Raw genomic sequence first — 20,975 nt, 5'->3', positions numbered from 1 at the left:
CACCCCACATAACAGCTAGCCCGCCCACCAGATTCCTCCTGTACTTCACATTCCCCCATCATTCCTCAAAAACAGTACACACTAGAATGTTAATGCTAAAAGTGAGATTGTACAGGATAAGAAATTTCTTATGCAAAGGGACTGCGTAAAACCAAAGTTTTTCCTAGAACCGTGTCTTCTTCCTATCCCCTACTTTATTCATACAATACCTATAAAAAGAACAATACGCTGAACATGTTGTACTTTAACATCTCATAAAACCTCTTTTTGAAGCACTAATCCGACATAAGATTTTGCCAGAAACCATTCTGGTTTTCTAATATCCATAACCATTTAACTAAGTAAGCAAAGGTTGATTACCTCAAGATCTAGTATATAAGCCACTCGGTCCAAGGGATGACACACAACTAGCCATTTAACTAGACAAAATTTATGGCTATCACTACTGTGTCTTTCTTCCCATGAAAACCTTTTTCTACACACATCCAAATTACGTAAAAGCCCTCTAGACATCTCAAACAACAACATCATGTAGATGGGCATACTAAAGACATGCTTTGGTCGGTACCTATCCACAATAGTAGAATCTAGCACGAGCAAAGGTTAATGTGTACAATACATCTAATAAGTGCTCAATATTTCATGAAACATTAATATGCGCAAATGATATAAAGGGACCAAAAATGTTGTTAGATGAAGCCATCAATGGGAATGCAAATGACTACGTACAATTGTTGAATCATAGCATTAGTTTACTTCTATGCATACAACAACTCAATGTAGCCCATTCATTTAGTGTGCTCGTTAAAATGACTATGAGGTTTGAACCTGAAAGACAAATTTCATATAGCTCACTGAAAATGATCTGGCATCTTCATAAAAGAGAGTAATTCGGAGTACCCCGTTGATTTTGTGTGATGACTTGAAGACCGAATTCCAGAGATTAATTTAATTAGGCCAATAATTTGTCGTGGCTTGCTAAAAATGACACTAAAGTCTAAATTCAAGAAATTCAAGAGTCTAAGTTGATGTTTCCCATTAGTCTTGTGTAGGTTGTTAAAACTTACTTCAGTGTGAACTATAATGGCTAATTCCTTGGTTCCATTAGTTTGGTGTACTATGTTAAAAACGAAATTCAGGGGTTCCTGTTGTCATCGAACGCACCCCCTTGTGATGACCTACTGATGCTATTTACAAACTTTGTGGTTTCTTGCATTTCTGGAAGCCGCTTAGCCACACCCCTGACCGCAGCTCCATTGATGCTATCACCGCTGGACTCCGGACATTGGCGCTTCGTCTGTCACCGCCCCCTATCCCGGACCTTGATTAGTCGCGATTGTGCCCGTGCTCGATCGTGTGTGTGTGTGTGTGTGTGTGTGTGTGTGTGTGTGTGTGTGTGTGTGTGTGTGTGTGCGTGCGTGCGTGCTCGATCGTGTGTGTGTGTGCTTCATGTTTCATACTAATTGGGGACTTCTACGTTATAGAACCTAGCTTGTATATTCCAATGACGAGTTTCTAGAAATGCTCTAGGTTTTTGTGAGTAAGCAAGTTGGATGCACACCCAAGTAGTCCATTAGGAGAGCTTTCATGCACTTATACATTACTACGAAAAGGCTTAATAGCTGAGCAAGTAATTCAGGGAGGAGCTGCGCTACATTTTAGGCTAAAAGGGTTCTCATGCCAATAGCAGCGCCAAAGGACATTTTGCGCTAAATCTGGCCATGATTTAGTGCTATGCTATTTCTCCCGCCGCATCGGTCTAATTTTTTTGGGCCCAAAACCAAAATCCAGCGTGGTTCTTTGCATTACGACTTGCTGCTATAGTGCAGTGAACTGCACTATGTCATTATGATGTACACACAACATCTATTCTTCTGTCTATTTGGCTGGATGCTTGTTGATATATGTCAATGGTCAAGTATATGTTAAATTTATGGCTGGTTGTATGTTTATTTTCTCATTTTCATTGATTTATGCTGAGACACTAAATGAGTCTTAGCGAGTAGGGCGTTTCGGTGCCCAGGCTCATTTGCACCCGGTTAGAAAAATATCATAAAAAAACTCAAAACAAATTCAAAAAATTCCAAGTTTTTTTTGTGTGGTAGACAATTTGATACATGAGGCCCGCTCTTAATTTCAAGTCATTTGGGCATTTGAGCAGCTCTCAGCAAAAAAGACAAATCGGACCAAAACAGTACGTGAACAGTAAACATTTTTACAGACCCTCAATTTGTCTTTTTTGCCGAGAGCTCCTCAAATGTCCAAATGATTTGAAAATTGGAGCGGGCCTCACGCATCTAATTGTCTACCTCACAAAAAAATTTAGAATTTTTTGATTTTTTTAGTATTTGTTTTGATTTTTTTCGTCAGCGTGGGTGCGGATGAGCTCGGGTGCAGAGATGGATTTTTGAGTCTTAGCATTCTATAGCGTTCCATTGCTTTTTGCCGAACCGCAGCTAAGAGGCTTAGCGCGCTATTTAAAACTTTGGTATAATTGCATGCCACAACAATCGGCTTCATAGTTTTGGTAGCAGGTAGGCATGCAGGAGTTAATGTTAGTAAGAAAAACAGCCCAAATTGTGTGGTCCGTAGCAGGTGGGACTTAACACTCACAGTTGATGGGCTAATGTACGTACTAGTACGAGGTTGACACCTGGGCGGGCAGACAGATCAATGAACCTAACTAAGTTTAAGAATCTGGATTTTCCATTGCCTGACCATGTCTGTCTATAAAAAGGGGTACAAAGATTGCCAAGATACTAGGTCTTTTCCAGCACTTGTGTCGGTTTTGGCTGAAAGAGAAAGAAGCAAGGAGAAAGATGGCAGAGGCTATTGTTGGACCGCTGCTGAGCAAGCTGCAGCAGGTGGCGGTGATGGAGGGGAAGGCTCTAGCCGGGGTGGGCAATGAGATCAACCGCCTCCGTGACAAGCTCATGTGGCTGCACGCGCTGGTGCATGAGACGGACCTACGCAGCCGGAACGACGGCAACCGAGTGGTCCGTGTGCTCGCCTGCCAGATGCGCGAGGTCGCCTTCGAGGCCGAGGATGCCGTCGACAGTTTCTTGCTGGAGGCCGACCTCGGCCACGACTTGTGTTGGGCGGCTGCCAAGTTCTTCCTTAACTTTGGCACGCAGATCCGTGTTCGCTGCATCCTATCCGGGAAGATCAAGTCCATGAATGCGCGGCTAGAGGACATTATCGACAACAGCGGCAAGTACAGCCCCAACAGTGCAACCGCTGTCACGTGGAGGGCGCCTCCCGCCATCCCTCCGGTCCGCCAAAACTGGTAATCCATCAATCTTTGCCTCGGATAAGGTTCCTTTTCTAGTTTACATACTCACACTGTCCAAAATATAACCATTTTCAGTTTTTCTCATAACTCAAATTATTATAATTTTGACCAGGTTTATAGTCTAGCTAGTCCATAAACATCTACCACGTCAATTCACGAAGTATAATATGAAAATATATTTCATAATGGTATATATTTGATATTACAGAATAGTGTTATTCTTTTATGTAATCTTTGTCAAATTCAAAATGGTTGGACTTAGGACAAAAATAGATATGGTAATCTTTGTCAAATTCCAAATGGTTGGACTCAGGACAACAATAGAGATGCTTATATTTCCGAACAGAAGGAGTGGCGAAAACACATGCACACACGGGTGTAGTTACACGTGGTAGTAATGCTATTCATTACCCAGAGTGCAGAATAATAAGTTATTTTATGCCCGGGGTTATTTAGTTGTTACTTTTAGAATTTATGTTTGGTATACAAATAATTACGTTCATACTGATAATTCACTACACAAAAATTGGTATAAGAAGAGTAAGATATGAGTCCTAAAGCCACAAATTTACATTTATATGTATATTTTATACCAGATTTTACGTTCATAATTTTACCTCGTGTGAAATATTTTTTCGACCATCATACATTTTATTACCTTCTCCTTTCAATTCCAACGCATGACAATTTACGGGACGTAAAATGTGATTTAGTGATGTAATAAGAGGGGTGGAGAATAACTATTCCTCACCCAGGGTAATGAATAGCGTGACCCTGTGTATTCAAATAGCCCCAATTACGTGCACATATAGTGACATCCTTTATCACAAATGAGGGTGCCCATGGGTAAAATTTCCATCCTTACTCTTGTAGGATCCACGGGCAACAAGAAGTAAAAAAAAAACAAGAAATATGAAATATGTTTTTTTTACGTGCGAACCCTGTCGGGAGAAACCCATGGAGTCATAGCAGTGCAATTTTAGCTATCTCATGAGATATCTTTATAAAACACATGAGATTTACAATGTCTTTACATAACATGATGATTAATTATACTTAAAATACAGATTCTTTTAGGGTGATTATTTTCAGGAAATATGCCATCTCAGTTCCAGCCATGTGCTGCTATGTACAGCAATGCAAGATCAGAGAAGGAAGTTCCATACTAGCGGACATAAATATATGATAATTTGGGAATATATTCAATTAAAACTACACAAAGTGTTTCCAGGCTTATGCCAAATCTGCGCCATTGTAACTGATAATTAACGAATATGTGCCTAATCTATACCTAGGATTAGGGTAAGACTCATTTTCTTGTTTACCTTGCAAACATACATATTAGTGACCTGCCGCAAACATTATATTGGTCATCTGCTCTACCACGTGTATATGTGGTAGCAGGTCTCTATTATTGGCACTTGTCACAAAAAAAGGGTCTATATTGGTACCACTTGATACTAATACTTAGCGAACACTTTACTTTAATTAAGTGTTTAGTAGAATAGCACTTGTCCATTTCTCTAATTCTTTGAGTAATTTTTAATTGTTTCTTGCATAAATTAGGCTGTAGGACAATGAATTAATTTTGTAAACATACAAAGGCATTCTTTGTTATCATTTTATTTTATGTCATTACTTTATGGTACTAACTACAAACTCTCTGGCCAAAAAGTACATATTGGATTCTGATTTTATTTATTTATTTCGAAATTTATACTTAATAATACTTAAACTGTGAAATGTGATGCCGGAAAATCATTGTGTATTACCGCAAAAAAGGATTTCTTTTAAAACCGCATCATATGTTTTTTCACAAATTATATTAGGATTTAAAACTCTCCTATCCTTGTTGTAAAATCAAGATCCAAATTCCAAAATAATTTGCATGGCATGGCGGAATATGATGGTTTGGCCTTGAAAGGGCATAAAATTGGTATATGTAAGAAAAAGAATTGGTAAACTGGTAGACCTGCTCGGTGTATTTGTTCGAAGAAATGTTAACAATAGTATCTTAATTTATGTTTTACATATACTCGTTGGAGTTTCTTTCAAGCCAGGCGAAGCTACCATATCAATGGCATGATAACTTCTTATGTTTTCCTAAAAATGAAGAATGTCACACATGAGGTTTGATGTAAATGGCACCTATGCACCAAAAGTTTCAAGTTACTTAGTAAGTCATGAAAATATTTTTTAGAATTCAAAGTTACTTAAAAGACCCTTTTGCCACTTAAGAATTAAAGTGAAATCAACCAAGCAATTAAAGCACCAAGGCAGCTCATGCAACTACACTGGCTTGCTACTAACCTTATGAAACATAAATAAAAAACACAGATAAATGTAAGAAAGCATTTCCATAGGATTTAATATTTAAATATTAGTAGGATACATAATAATATACCTGGTTTAATCACAGGTAATTACAAGGTTTGTCAGCATGGTTTAATTTGTCATGGCGTAATGCAACATATTATATATTTGGCAGCCGATCGATCTAGTGATAGAACTTTTTTTCGGGAAATCAAGTGACAAACTTTCTGGAATCCATGCGAATATATATACTTAAATCTGTACAACACTGTCATATGTATAACACGTATATGAACTTGAAAAGATAGGCTCGTGCATTGCTGCGGGTGCTTGCACGACGAATCAACATTTTGTTGTAAGAAAAGAAAAAAATGAAGTGCAAACTTTTGTTAGAAAACAGTCTAACAATCCCAAACGAAAGAATAAAAACCATTCAAATGCTATCAAGCCCAAACTACAATTGTATTTTTCGAGGTGGGATGAGGTCATGTAGAATTTTGTTTCTATTTTATGGTAGCTGCAAATTATAAAATCAGAAGTGTGACTAATTTTGAAGACGTGGTGGCTTAAACAGAGCTTGAAATTGGCATGTTTTAATTAATGTCTACTTACCTGGAAACAGAGTATACTCGAACTTGGAGCATAAAAAGGAGCCTAAGAAAAATGAATTAGAGATGCACCTCAATAGAATTGACAGCCTTGTGATCTGTGTGGTTGGAGAGAGTGGTGTGGGAAAAGGCACCTAGTGAAGAAAGCATACGAAAATGAAACCATCAATAAGAAATTCAAGGAACACATCTGGGTGAGCTTCCCACTAGACACCAACAACATCACACATGAAATAACAAGAAAGCTGGATGAAATTACAAAAAAGCTGGTAGATGAGTGCTCTATGCTACGACAGAATCTAGACCAAGTTTATGACTGCTTGGTGGTGGTAGATTGTCCAACGACACAAAGCACCATGCTCGGGATTAGCATTTTACAGGAGTCGCTGAAGGGCCGAAAAGGAAGAAAGATTGTGCTGACAATGACGTCATGTCCCCCTTCTGATGCCGAGAATGTTGTCATCATCGAGCTTGGTTATCTCAACAATGATTTGAGCACAAGGTTGTTCAACCATGAGCTGGGCCTCGCGATGCACAGGAAAAGTAAGGAAAAGACAAAAAAGATGAATCATATCCGCGATCACATTGAGGAGATAAAAAATGGTCTACCACTGGCGGTGATTCTTCTAGCCAGACTCATGAGGACCATGAACATCAACAAGTGGGAGGCTGCGTCGAATTACATTACGAGCAACCACCAAGACGACCAGCTCAAGACGATAGTGTCCATGTGCATCGATGACCTCCCTGACGAGCTCAAGTCATGCTTGCTCTACACCGCGGGCTTCCCGGCACGCAGCATGATGGACGCTGGCCCGCTGGTGAGGCTCTGGATGGTGGAGGGTTTCCTCCTAGCGCAGCAGCATGGGGATGGGGATCGGGTGGAACCAGAAGAGCTGGGTCAGCGGTACCTCAAGGAGTTCATCTTCCGAGGCCTTGTGGAGGTGGTGAAGAAGGGAGAATCAGTTGCTCTTGTTCTCCATGATCGAGTGCATGAGCTCTTGAGGTTGGAGGCGCTGCGTACTGGCTTCATGGAGACCCACTATGGTGGCCCTGCCCCTATCCCAGACAGTGCTAGACGCCTAGCACTTAGCAGCAAAAAATTGCCAGATAAAAACATGGTGCTTACCAAGCTGCGAACGGTCCTGTCCCATGGCCACGATCAGTGGCAGACCCAACATTCGGGCGAGCAGGGGCAATCGCCCCAGGTCTGCTGCAGTGGAGCAGGGGCGATCAGCTGGTGCGGTGCCGTAGAGTTTTGTTGTCGTCCATCGCCTCAACAAACCTCAATCTCTAGGTCCGCCACTACCCAGGATGGTCATCATGATACACAAGGTAAGGAAAGGAGGCTATATTTTTTCTTTAGAAATGCCACATTTTAGACTGCTAAGCTAACCGGATAACGTGCAGGGTCAAGGCCAGAATTCCTGCAGCTGCTCAAGCACTCCACCTTCCTTCGCGTCATCAGCCTCGAAGGCATCAACATCAGCGAGAAGTTGCCCAACCAAATCGGGAACATGCTGCATTTGCAGTACCTTGGTGTCCGGTGCTGGACCTTGAAAAAGGTGCCTGGCTCTATCGGGAAACTCAGAAAGCTCCAGACAATGGACGTGCGAGGTACGCAAGTGAAAAAACTGCCCAGGTCCTTCTGGAAGATCAAAGCGATGCGCCATGTGCTTGGCGACGACCTCAAGGTCCCTAAATCTGTAAAACATCTGAAACTCAATGAGACTGTTTCGGTGCCGCTTACTACAGCTACAGATCTAGAGTAGAGCACGGATGAAGCAGAGTGGGAAGAGTCTGAAGAACGCGAGATTGTTCCAGTGCTGCCTACTACATATACAGAACCAGGGCAGAGAATGGGTGATGTAGAGAAGGCTGAGTCTCAAGAAAGCGTGATGCCGCAAGCTATTGTTGATGCTAGTATTTTCCTGGCCATTCAGAATAATAAGCCAAGGCCCAAGCGGAAGACAAACCTAGGAGGTCACTTCGTACACACAAACCTCCTGAACGGCTTTCTCTTTAAAATTCGAAGGAATGAAGCCGACTATAATTATCCAAGAACGAACCACCCAGGAGTCAACTCATCTCTTCCTTGTATCTCACCTACTCTGCTTCTCTACATCTCCCCTACCCTTCGTTTTGTATTCACGAATTTAAACTCTGTTTCGTGTCATGTAAGTCTAGTAGTGAATCGTGACTAGGTGTTAGGTTTGTAAAACTTTATGGTTTTTACTACTCTATAATATGGTTTGTAATAAGATGGTTTGAGTTACCACTGCAATGCTACTTTTGTACTTTTCTTGTGGACGAGTTTTTGGTGAAACCACACTTCATCCATGATAAGTCCAAGATCAGCATGTTACCATTAGGTGTAACTAGCATAGTGCGCGGTCAACTCAGGGTCCCTATTACGTTTTCCTATTAGTGTCTGTCTCTCTAGCCTTGAGAACTATTTGGTGTTGGCCTTGATCTTGAGGCACAGGAGTGCTCGGCGTGCGTTGTATACACCAGAATGGAAGTCATCTTTTCGGGTACAAGGCAAAGCTATAACATTGGACTTTGCAGAATCTCCAAGCTCCGACCTTCTTCCCCCATGGGGTAGGGAGCGGCAGTGCCACCCGAGGAGAACAACAAGCACCTAGAAGATTAATTTCTGGGTACTGGGTTACTAATGCTGTGGGGGTATCCAGAAATCTTGGTGACCTCTGTCTTCTCCAAATTATTTTCCGTGAATCTAGGTTCATAAAATTCTTCTCCAAAAACATCTACATTTGTTCTTCTTGATAATCACCAGAAAAGGTTTTAAATGACAGGGAAGGGAATAGATACAACGTACGACAGAATGCACAGAGAAGGGAATAGCTACAACGTACGGCACAATAGTAGGATAAAATGACTAGTTTGGAAACTTGCGCATTGCTGCAATGCAGACCACTCTTGACTCTCACACCAGAATTGACAGACCATCCATTTCATGAAGAAATAATGTGACTATATGTTGGATTTTTCTTATTCAACATATATGCAAATTACATGATGAGACAATCAAAGCAAGACACACAAACTATGATCAGTCTAGAGGATCCCATATATGCCTAACAGAGTGTCACTTCAGGCCTAATTAAGGAAGATGCATACCGTATCCAGAGTGTTATTTCCGCTGGTTCGAAGCAAGGTTGGCAATGAGCTCGTTCAAAACAGAGGGATAGGTGGTAACTATATGCCCCCAACCATTAGTCGCCATTAGTGTCTGCAAACGCGAGGGAGGCTGGATCTGGATAAACTTCAAGCACGCCTCCTTCAATACACGGCAGTGGTGCTGCTCGGCTAAAGCAAGAGTGGACGCCACCAAGCTCACTCCCATGTGTTCAGACAATTGCTTCTCATAGATGAACTTGAGTCGTTGGAGATCATATCTGTCTGCCGCAACAAATAAGTTTTGCAGCCATTGCAGCCACATTGCATCCTCTACTGCCTCTTCTTGTGTTTGTTCGATGGCATCTGACATTTCACCCTCGGCTGCTTCCTCTACATGTCCTTGTTCCACAACTCCTGGCATTTCTTCCTCCTCCATGTTGTCTTTCTCCATCAACGGGAATGTGTCTGTGTAGATGAAGCTAAGCAAAGCCTTGAACACTTTTGCTTCCATGTCTTTGATCTGTATGACGCTCTTGAACGTGGTGGTGCCCTCATTCATTGGGCCAAAGAGCTGTGACATGAATACTGTGGACCGAGCTGCAAGCACACACCGATGTGCAGAAAGGTCTCACTGCTGACCTTGAATGTGTCACAGCCCCAGCAAGGATCACGCCTGGAGAAGTCATGAGTTTTACTGGTTGCGCCAATGTACGTCGGCATCTGCTTCTCGAGCTCGTCGACGAAACTAAAACTGAACTTGGCCTCCACGCCCACTTCAACCTCTTCATCATAGACACGGGTAATACTGAGCGAAATGAAGTCTGCATAGCTCGGGTTCTCACCGTTGGGGTAGTACTCGATGGACCAATGATGGCCTCCTACCATGAAAGTTTCAGTGCAGGCGCCATAGTAGCCGGAAACAAGGAATGGTAGGCCGTCCCTCGATCCCGATTCATCGACCCGGAATCGGATTCGGGAACGAGGTAAGATTCGGTATGATTTGATGAAGATTTGGCGTCCCCGCAGCCTGCTCGTCGATTCAGGTTCCAGGATCCAACAACCAAAACACGAGGCATAATTTACTCATGCTGTCGTTTCTTTTCTCAAGGACTCCCCGTTCTTCCTCCAGTCCATTAATTGCAAGAGATCCATTAACAACAAGGAATGCTGACCGTTAGGGAGTCATCGTTCTTCAGGAACTGCGTTCCTCGACCCATGGTACCGTACCGGGTTCATCGTACCCAAATGGATTGGATCGCGTCCCTGATGTCTACTACACAACCTTCTTCTTGTAGACGTTGTTGGGCCTGCAAGTGCACAGGTTTGAAGGACAGTAGCAAATTTTCCTCAAGTGAATGACCTAAGGTTTATCAATCCGTAGGAGGCGTAGGATGAAGATGGTGTCTCTCAAACAACCCTGCAACCAAATAACAAAGAGTCTATAGTGTCCCCAACACACCCAATACGATGGTAAATTGTATAGGTGCACTAGTTCGGTGAAGAGATGGTGATACAAGTGCAATATGGAGGGTAGATATAGGTTTTTGTAATCCGAAAATATAAAAACAGCAAGGTAACTAATGATAAAAGTGAGCGTAAACCATATTGCAATGATAGGAAACAAGGCCTAGGGTTCATACTTTCACTAGTGCAAGTTCTCTCAACAATAATAACATAGATAGATCATATAACAATCCCTCAACATGCAACAAAGAGTCACTCCAAATCCACTAATAGCGGAGAACAAACATAGAGATTATGGTAGGGTACGAAACCACCTCAAAGTTATTCTTTCAGATCGATCTATTAAAGAGTTTGTACTAGAATAACACCTTAAGACACAAATCAACCAAAACCCTAATGTCACCTAGATACTCCATTGTCACCTCAAGTATCCGTGGGCATGATTATACGATATGCATCACACAATCTCAGATTCATCCAACCAACACAAAGTACTTCAAAGAGTGCCCCAAAGTTTCTGCCGGAGAGTCAAGAACGTGTGCCAACCCCTATGCATAGGTTCATGGGCGGAACCCGCACGTTGGTCACCAAAACATACATCAAGTGGCACATGATATCCCATTGTCACCACATATAAGCACGACAAGACATACATCAAGTGTTCTCATAAAAGACTCAATCCGATAAGATAACTTCAAAGGGGAAACTCAATTCATCACAAGAGAGTAGAGAGGGAGAAACATCATAAGATCCAACTACAATAGAAAAGCTCAGGATACATCAAGATCGTGCCATAGAGGGAACACGAGAGAGAACACGAGAGAGAGAGAGATCAAACACATAGCTACTGGTACATACCCTCAGCCCCGAGGGTGAACTACTCCATCCTCGTCATGGAGAGCGCCGGGATGATGAAGATGGCCACAGGTGATGGATTCCCCCTCCGGCAGGGTGCCGGAACGGGCTCCCGAGAGGTTTTTGGTGTCTACGGAGGCTTGCGGCGGCGGAACTCCCGATCTATCTTGATTTCTGATGTTTTTAGGGTACAAGAGAATATATAGGCGAAAGAAGTCGGTCAGGGGTTGCTCGAGGGGTCCACGAGACAGGGGGCCGCGCCCTGTAGGGGGGGCCTATCTCCTGGGCTCCTCGAGGATCTTCTGAGTTGATCTCCAAGCCTCTCGGATGATAATCTTCCAAAAAACACGTTGCTGAAGGTTTCATTCTGTTTGGACTCCGTTTGATATTCCTTTTCTTCGAAATACTGAAACATGCAATAAAACAGCAATATGGGTTGGGCCTCCGGTTAATAGATTAGTCCTAAAAGTAATATAAAAGTGTATAATAAAGCCCATAATCATTCAAAACACATAGTAATATAGCATGAATGCTTCATAAATTATAGATACGTTGGAGACGTATCAAGCATCCCCAAGCTTAATTCCTACTCGTGCTCGAGTAGGTAAATGATAAAGAAAGAATTTATGAAGTGTGAATGCTAGAAGGTGTACAAGTTTGATCAATGATAATTTCAATCACCTTTTCTAGCATGATAATATGTCATAGCAGTAGTCAATCTCATAAAACTTCTCACAATAAAGTAACAAGCAATTCACATGTCAAAGCATAGACCATAAACTTTCTTGAAAACTAGCAAACTTCATTCTTAGTCATCAAAACAATTGCAATTCATCCTATTTTCAGGAAGGGTCTATGTCAGAGCTTTAATTTAGCAAACTTCACATACTCAACTATCATATGGTCTTCTACAATTGCTAACACTCACGCAATACTTGTGGTTATGAAGTTTTAATCAGACACAGAGAAAGATTGGGGCTTATAATGTTGCCTCCAAACGTATTCACCTTTGGGTGATGTCAACAATAATAGTTCATGCTAACGTACATCCAATTGGATATATATATATATCAGGATCACCCTAACACAAAGTGCTTGCCAAAGGATAAAATGAAAAAGGGAAAGGTGCAGATCACCTTGACTCTTGCATAAAGTAAAAGACATAAAGTAAAAGATAGGCCCTTCGCAGAGGGAAGCAGAGGTTGTCATGCGCTTTTAGGGTTGGATACTCAAAATCTTAATGCGAAGGAACGTCACTTTATATTGCCCCTTGTATATGGACCTTTATTATGCAGTCCGTCGCTTTTATTGCTTCCATAACAAGTTCGTACAAAGCTTATTTTCTCCACACTAATAAGTCATGCATATTTAGAGAGAAATTTTTATTGCTTGCACCGATGACAACTTACTTGAAGGATCTTACTCAATCCATAGGTAGGTATGGTGGAATCTCATGGCAAAACTGGGTTTATGGATATTTGGAAGCACAAGTAGTATCTCTACTTGGTGCTAGGAATTTTTGGCTAGCATGAGGGGGAAAGGCAAACTCAACATGTTTGAATGATCCATGACAATATACTTTAACTGAGATGTGAGAAAACATAACCCATTACGTTGTCTTCCTTGTCCAACATCAACTCTTTAGCATGTCATACTTAATGAGTGCTCACAATTATAAAAGATGTCTATGATAATATATTTATATGTGAAATCTCTCTTCCTTCAATATTCTTTCATGAATTGTTCAAGTGACTAATACAATGCTTGCTAACCGTCATTAAATTTACAACCTCTACTTCGTAGATGTGAAGTCATTACTCCCCATGGGATAAGCAAATGAAACATATATAATTTCAGATTTATGACATTGAACTCATTCAACCATTTACTCAGAGGATATAAGTGAAGCACACGAGTAAATGAAAAACTACTCCAATAAGATATAAGTGAAGATCAATGAGTAGCTAAATAATTATGTAACTATGTGAAGACTCCATCTCATTAAAGAATTTCAGATCTTGGTATCTTATTCAAATAGCAAGCAAACAAAATAAAATGACATTGCAAGGACAGCACAACTCATGTGAAGAAGCAAAAACTTAGGCTCAACCGATACTAACCGATAGTTGTTGAAGAGGAAAGGTGGGATGCCTACCGGGGCATCCCCAAGCTTATATGCTTGAGACTTCTTGAAATATTATCTTGGGGTGCCTTGGGAATCCCCAAGCTTGAACTCTTGTGTCTCCTTAATTCCTCTCATATCATGGTTTCTCTTTTTATCAAAAGCTTCATTCAGACCAAACTCAACAAGAACTCGTGAGATAGGTTAGTATAAACCAATGAAAACCTTATCATTTTCTACAATATAAAATCATTAGAATTATTATTCAACATTTCATACTAAATGCCTCTGCATATTTAATACTCCTATCCTCAAATAGAATCATTAAACAAGCAAAAATATGCAAACAATGCAACCATAACAGCAATCTGCCAAAACAGTACAGTCTGTAAAGAATGCAAGATTCATCATACTTCCCTAACTCAAAAAATTATGAACTAAAATTCCCACCGTAATAAATTTATCAGAGCTTAATATTCAAAAAGATTCAACGTTATACCATTTTCTGACTTTTCTAGGGAATTTTTGCAACAGCGGTGAACTTTCTGTTTTCAAACAGCAACATGTATACTAGCAAAATAAGCATAGTAAAGGCTATCATTGACATTTTTATTGAAACTAAAGATGCAAAACATTATTCTAACTAACAGCAAGCAAAAACTAACAAAAGAAATTGATGCTCCAAGCAAAACACATATCATGTGGTGAATAAAAATATAGCTCCAAGTAAAGTTACCGATGAACGAAGACGAAAGAGGGGATGCCTTCCGGGGCATCCCCAAGCTTAGGCTCTTGGTTGTCCTTGAATATTACCTTGGGGTGCCTTGGGCATCCCCAAGCTTAGGCTCTTGCCACTCCTTATTCCATAGTCCATCAAATCTTTACCAAAAACTTGAAAACTTCAACCACACAAAACTCAAAACAAAACTCGTAAGCTCCGTTAGTATAAGAAAATAAAAACACCACTTAGGTACTGTAATGAACTCATTCTAAATTCATATTTTTTTAATATCTACTGTATTCTAACTTCTATATGGTTCATACCCTCCTATACTACTCATAGATTCATCAAAATAAGCAAACAACACATAGAAAACAGAATCTGTCAAAAACAGAAAACTATGTAGTAATCTGTATCGAACGTATACTTCTGGAAACCCAAAAATTATGAAATAAATTGCTGGACCTGAGAAATTTGTCTATTAATCATATGCAAAAAGAATCAACCTAAAATCACTCTCCAGTAAAAAATGGCAGCTAATCTCGTGAGCGCTAAAGTTTCTATTTTTTACAGCAAGATCATATAGACTTCACCCAAGTCTTCCCAAAGGTTCTAGTTGGCACTTTATTGAAACAAAAGCTATAAAACATGATTACTACAGTAGCATAATCATGTGAACACACAAAAACAGTAAGGGTAAATATTGGGTTGTCTCCCAACAAACGCTTTTCTTTAATGCCTTTTTAGCTAGGCATGATGATGGCAATGATGCTCAAATAAAAGATAAGAATTGAAACATAACGGGAGCATCATGAAGCATATGACTAGCACATTTAAGTCTAACCCACTTCCTATGCATAGGGATTTTGTGAGCAAATAACTTATGAGAACAATAATCAACTAGCATAGGGAAGTAAAACAAGCATAGCTTCAAGATTTTCAACACATAGAGAGGAAACTTGACATTATTGCCATTCCTACAAGCATAGGTTCCTCCCTCATAATAATTTTCAGTAGCATCATGAATGAATTCAACAATATAACCAGCACCTAAAGCATTCTTTTCATGATCTACAAGCATAGAAAATTTACTACTCTCCACATAAGCAAAATTCTTCTTATTCGAAATAGTGGGAGTATCATAAGAGACTTGAACACTAAAAATTGTTTCCACATTAAAAGAGTAATGTTAAGAAAAATGGTATTCATAATCATGACAAGATTTGTAAATATAATCATCACTACTTTTTATAGCATAAGTTTCATCACAATAATCATCATAAGTAGCAACTTCGTTCTCATCATAATCGATTGAAACCTCTCCCAAGATAGTGGAATCACTAAATAAAGTTGACACTCTTCCAAATCCACTTCCATATTCATCACAATAAAATTCAACATCCTCCAAAATAGTGGGATCACTACTTCCTAAAGTTTACATTCTTCCAAACCCACTTTCATCAATATAATCATCATACGTAGGAGGCATGCTATCATCATAACAACTTTGCATATCAAAACATGGGATGCCAAAAATATCATCTTCATTAAACATAGCACCCCCAAGCTTGGGACAAACATTAATTCCAGCAAATATATTCTCAAATAATTTTTCCCCATCAAACATAGCTTCCCCAAGCTTGGGCCCTTTCATATCATAAGCATAATCACTCTCATCATTAAAAATATTGATAGTACCAATAGTATAGCAATTATCATCATCACAATGAGTAGTAGGAGCAACATCAATTGGGAGGGATACCTTTCTACCTTTGTTGCTCCTTCTTTTCTTTTTATTCTTCATATTATGTGTGGGTTCAACCTTCCTCTTTGAGCTCCTTATTGATGAGATTGGTTGAATAGAAAGCTCCTCCTCGTCACCTGATTCATCATGAGAAATAATAGGAGGACATTGGGAAGTCTCTTCCCTTTCATTAGTATTTTCATCATCTTATATTTGCTTTCTTTTCTTTAGGTAATTGGCAATATAAGGATTTTCAATGCAATTCTCCGCACAAAACACATAATCTTTTCTAGATCAATATCAAGGAATTTCTTATGGGAAAATTCTGGAAGGTCCTTAAGTAAATGTTTCAATTCTTCATAACCCAAAAGTAAACTAAGCTCATTGTAATGAGCAATGGAGATCAAATCATCACAATTTTTGGACACGATTCGATCATGAAACAATTTGCATAGGAGATGTAAATGACCACGTTCATTACAAAGTTCACAAGAATGGCAAAGGAATTTTAAATTTTCAGCACTCACACCTAGCCTTTCATGCAACCATTTAGTTTCTAAATGCTTATGCCTCTTGCAATAAATATCTTCTCTATTTGGTGTGTTCATGCAAACATGCACTCCACAAAAGTTGACATGCTCATAAGAGATATTTTCATCATGACTAGAGCAACCATCATTAATACTATGGATATTCAAGGAGTTTATACTAACAACATTGCAATCATGCTCATCATTTAAAGATTTAGTACCAAGCATTTTAAAGCATTTTTCTTCTAGCACTTGAGCACAATTTTCCTTTCCATCATACTCACGAAAGATATTAAAAAGACGAAGCGCATGAGACAAAATTAACTCCATTTTTTTGTAGTTTTCTTTTATAAACTAAACTAGTGATAAAACAAGAAACAAAAAGATTCGATTGCAAGATCTAAAGGTATACCTTCAAGAACTCACTTCCCCGGCAACGGCGCCAGAAAAGAGCTTAGTTGACGGGGTGTGAGTGAGTGCCCTTTACCTAGCCTCCCCGGAAATGGCGCCAGAAAAGAGCTTGATGTCTACTACACAACCTTCTTCTTGTAGACGTTGTTGGGCCTGCAAGTGCACAGGTTTGAAGGACAGTAGCAAATTTCCCTCAAGTGGATGACCTAAGATTTATCAATCCGTAGGAGGCGTAGGATGAAGACGGTCTCTCTCAAACAACCCTGCAACCAAATAACAAAGAGTCTCTTGTGTCCCCAACACACCCAATACAATGGTAAATTGTATAGGTGCACTAGTTCGGCGAAGAGATGGTGATACAAGTGCAATATGGAGGGTAGATATAAGTTTTTGTAATCTGAAAATATAAAAACAGCAAGGTAACTAATGATAAAAGTGAGCGTAAACGGTATTGCAATGATAGGAAACAAGGCCTAGGGTTCATACTTTCACTAGTGCAAGTTCTATCAACAATAATAACATAGATAGATCATATAACAATCCCTCAACATGCAACAAAGAGTCACTCCAAAGCCACTAATAGCGGAGAACAAACGTAGAGATTATGGTAGGGTACGAAACCACCTCAAAGTTATTCTTTCAGATCGATCTATTAAAGAGTTCGTACTAGAATAACACCTTAAGACACAAATCAACCAAAACCCTAGTGTCACCTAGATACGCCATTGTCACCTCAAGTATCCGTGGGCATGATTATACGATATGCATCACACAATCTCAGATTCATCCAACCAACACAAAGTACTTCAAAGAGTGCCCCAAAGTTTCCACCGGAGAGTTAAGAACGTGTGCCAACCCCTATGCATAGGTTCATGGGCGGAACCCGCAAGTTAGTCACCAAAACATACATCAAGTGGCACATGATATCCCATTGTCACCACAGATAAGCACGGCAAGACATACATCAACTGTTCTCATAAAAGACTCAATCCGATAAGATAACTTCAAAGGGGAAACTCAATTCATCGCAAGAGAGTAGAGGGGGAGAAACATCATAAGATCCAACTACAATAGCAAAGCTCGGGATACATCAAGATTGTGCCATAGAGGGAACACGAGAGAGAACACGAGAGAGAGAGAGAGAGATCAAACACATAGCTACTGGTACATACCCTCAGCCCCGAGGGTGAACTACTCCATCCTCGTCATGGAGAGCGCCGGGATGATGAAGATGGCCACCGGTGATGGATTCCCCCTCTGGCAGGGTGCCGGAACAGGCTCCCGAGAGGTTTTTGGTGGCTATAGAGGCTTGCGGCGGCGGAACTCCCGATCTATCTTGATTTCCGATGTTTTTAGGATACGAGGGAATATATAGGCGAAAGAAGTCGGTCGGGGGTGCTCGAGGGGTCCACGAGACAGGGGGCTGTGCCCTGTAGGGGGGGGGGGGCGTATCTCCTGGGCTCCTCGAGGATCTTCTGACTTGATCTCCAAGCCTCCCGGATGATAATCTTCCAAAAAAACACGTTGCCGAAGGTTTCATTCCGTTTGGACTCCGTTTAATATTCCTTTTCTTCGAAATACTGAAACAGGCAATAAAACAGCAATATGGGCTGGGCCTCCGGTTAATAGGTTAGTCCCGAAAGTAATATAGAAGTGTATAATAAAGCCCATAATCATTCAAAACACATAGCAATATAGCATGAATGCTTCATAAATTATAGATACGTTGGAGACGTATCAGTCCCCGCTATAAAAAGTTCGTTCAAGAGATGTATACCCTCGTTGTACCCTATTTTTTCAGCCATCGACTCTCGTCCCTCGTTCCCGTTCCTGGTTCCCACCGTACCGGAAACATGGCAACTATGGAAGGCGCTCTCACCGGTGGGCAGCTCTTTTTTGCTCCGCGAGTAGCCCTTGACCATGAGCAGGTGGTACCCGCTGTCCGCGTTGGCGCCCGCGTATGTGCACGACGTTTCCTGATAGCACTTCTTGTCGCCGTCGATGACGGTTAAACCGGCGAACGTCGACAAGACGGACCTGCTAGCTCATCGGAAATCGACGGCCAACTCAGACACCATTCACATTCCTAAGTTTCAGGGTTGGGATCGATGAGCTGAGGGGCATACCTAGTCAAGTCACCGTCGCGATGCACGGGGTCGCTGCTTGCACCGGTGGCTGGACGGAGTCGCCGCTGCTCCACCAACACCGAAGCCCCTTCTCCCCGGAAAGAGAGCTTGCGGCGAGGTGAGGGGCTAACCTGGTCACATCCAGCCGCCGCATGCACCGCACGGGGTTGGACGTCGGTCCTGACAAGCCGCCGCCGTTCCACTCGCCGCGCCGTCGTCGATACTCCCGGAGACAGAGTTTGCGGCGGCGGCTCGTTTGTGCGTGTGGCTGGGCCTGCGTGAAAGAGTTAGGGTTAGCTCTCACCACATTGATTGGGCTTTTGAGGCCCTTACAGTCCACGAGCCGCAAAGCCCACCTCACGGCCCTCTTTGGGCAGATCCTGCATGTAAAAAAAACTATTTATGCTATATTATGTTCGAATTCCCCCTAAAAAATGTTCAAATTCCCCCTAAAAATGTAATATTATGTTCTCATTTGTGTTCAATGCTAAATAACATTTTTAGTGGGTTTTTATCACAAAAAATCATTTTCAGTCCATTCAAAAAGTTCCCACCTTTGTTTCTATAATACCTGAATAGTTTTTTTAACTTATAATACCTGAATAGTTGATCCCAACTAACTTCAATTCTCTCAACATGCAACCCTCCACATCATCATCCACTAAACCTATTTTGTAGCACATGCATACCCCAACTTAATTGTTCCATCTCTGATGATCCAGCTTACATGCATACTTTTTATTCACACACAATTACTTCTAAAACATAATAGCTTTTGATTTAGGTCATTTTGTTCATACAAAATTTATCCAAAATTAATATTTAAAATCCCGCAATAACATGCTGGGAATCACCTAGTTTACATAAAATGACAACTAGCATTCACATTTTGTTTCTTGGAGATGTCAACATACTTTCCATCGGCCTCACCATTTTACCGATGAGTACGAATACCTAGTCGTATTGAGGGTAAGTGCGGACTCCTTCATGTTGGGTAACGTAGTAATTTCAAAAATATTCCTACGGACACGCAAGATCATGGTGATGCATAGCAATGAGAGGGGAGAGTGTGTCTACGTACCCTCGTAGACCGAAAGCGGAAGCGTTAGCACAACGCGGTTGATGTAGTCATACATCTTAACGGCCCTACTGATCAAGCACCGAAAACACGACACCTTCGAGTTCTTGCACACGTTATGCTCGATGACGTCCCTCGAACTCCGATCCAGCCGAGTGTTGAGGGAGAGTTCCGTCAGCACGGCGGCGTGGTGACGATGATGATGTTCTACCGTCGGAGGGCTTCACCTAAGCACTGCTACGATATTATCGAGGAGGACTATGGTGGAGGGGGCACCACACATGGCTAAGAGATCAATGATCAATTGTTGTGTCTATGGGGTGCCCCCCTCCTCCGTATATAAAGGGGGGGGGAGGAGAAGAGGGCCGGCCAAGGGGAGAGGCATGCCCAAGGGGGGCAATCCTACTCCAAGTAGGTTTGCCCCCCCCCTTTCCTATTCCAAGTAGGAGAAGGGGGAAGGAGGAGGTGGAGAGAAGGAAGGAGAAGGGGGGCCGCCGCCCCCTTCCCTTTCCCAATTCGGATTGGGGCAAGGGGGGCCGCGCGCCACCTCCTGGCCTCCCTCTCTCCTTT

At 41.4% G+C, this 20,975-nt stretch overlaps 2 pseudogenes; one reads left to right on the top strand and one right to left on the bottom strand.

Annotated features, from left to right (window-relative positions):
- The first annotated feature begins 2,819 nt into the window (after positions 1–2,819).
- On the top strand, positions 2,820–8,447 carry LOC119339535 (annotated as a pseudogene).
- Positions 8,448–9,367: 920 nt separating this feature from the next.
- LOC119339534 lies at positions 9,368–19,481 on the bottom strand (annotated as a pseudogene).
- Between the last annotated feature and the right edge of the window lie 1,494 nt (positions 19,482–20,975).

This window comes from Triticum dicoccoides, chromosome 7B, assembly GCF_002162155.2.
Source record: "Triticum dicoccoides isolate Atlit2015 ecotype Zavitan chromosome 7B, WEW_v2.0, whole genome shotgun sequence".
Classification (NCBI taxonomy): domain Eukaryota; kingdom Viridiplantae; phylum Streptophyta; class Magnoliopsida; order Poales; family Poaceae; genus Triticum; species Triticum dicoccoides.
Note: the sequence above shows the minus strand (reverse complement) of the source record. Positions and strands in the feature narration are given on the sequence as shown.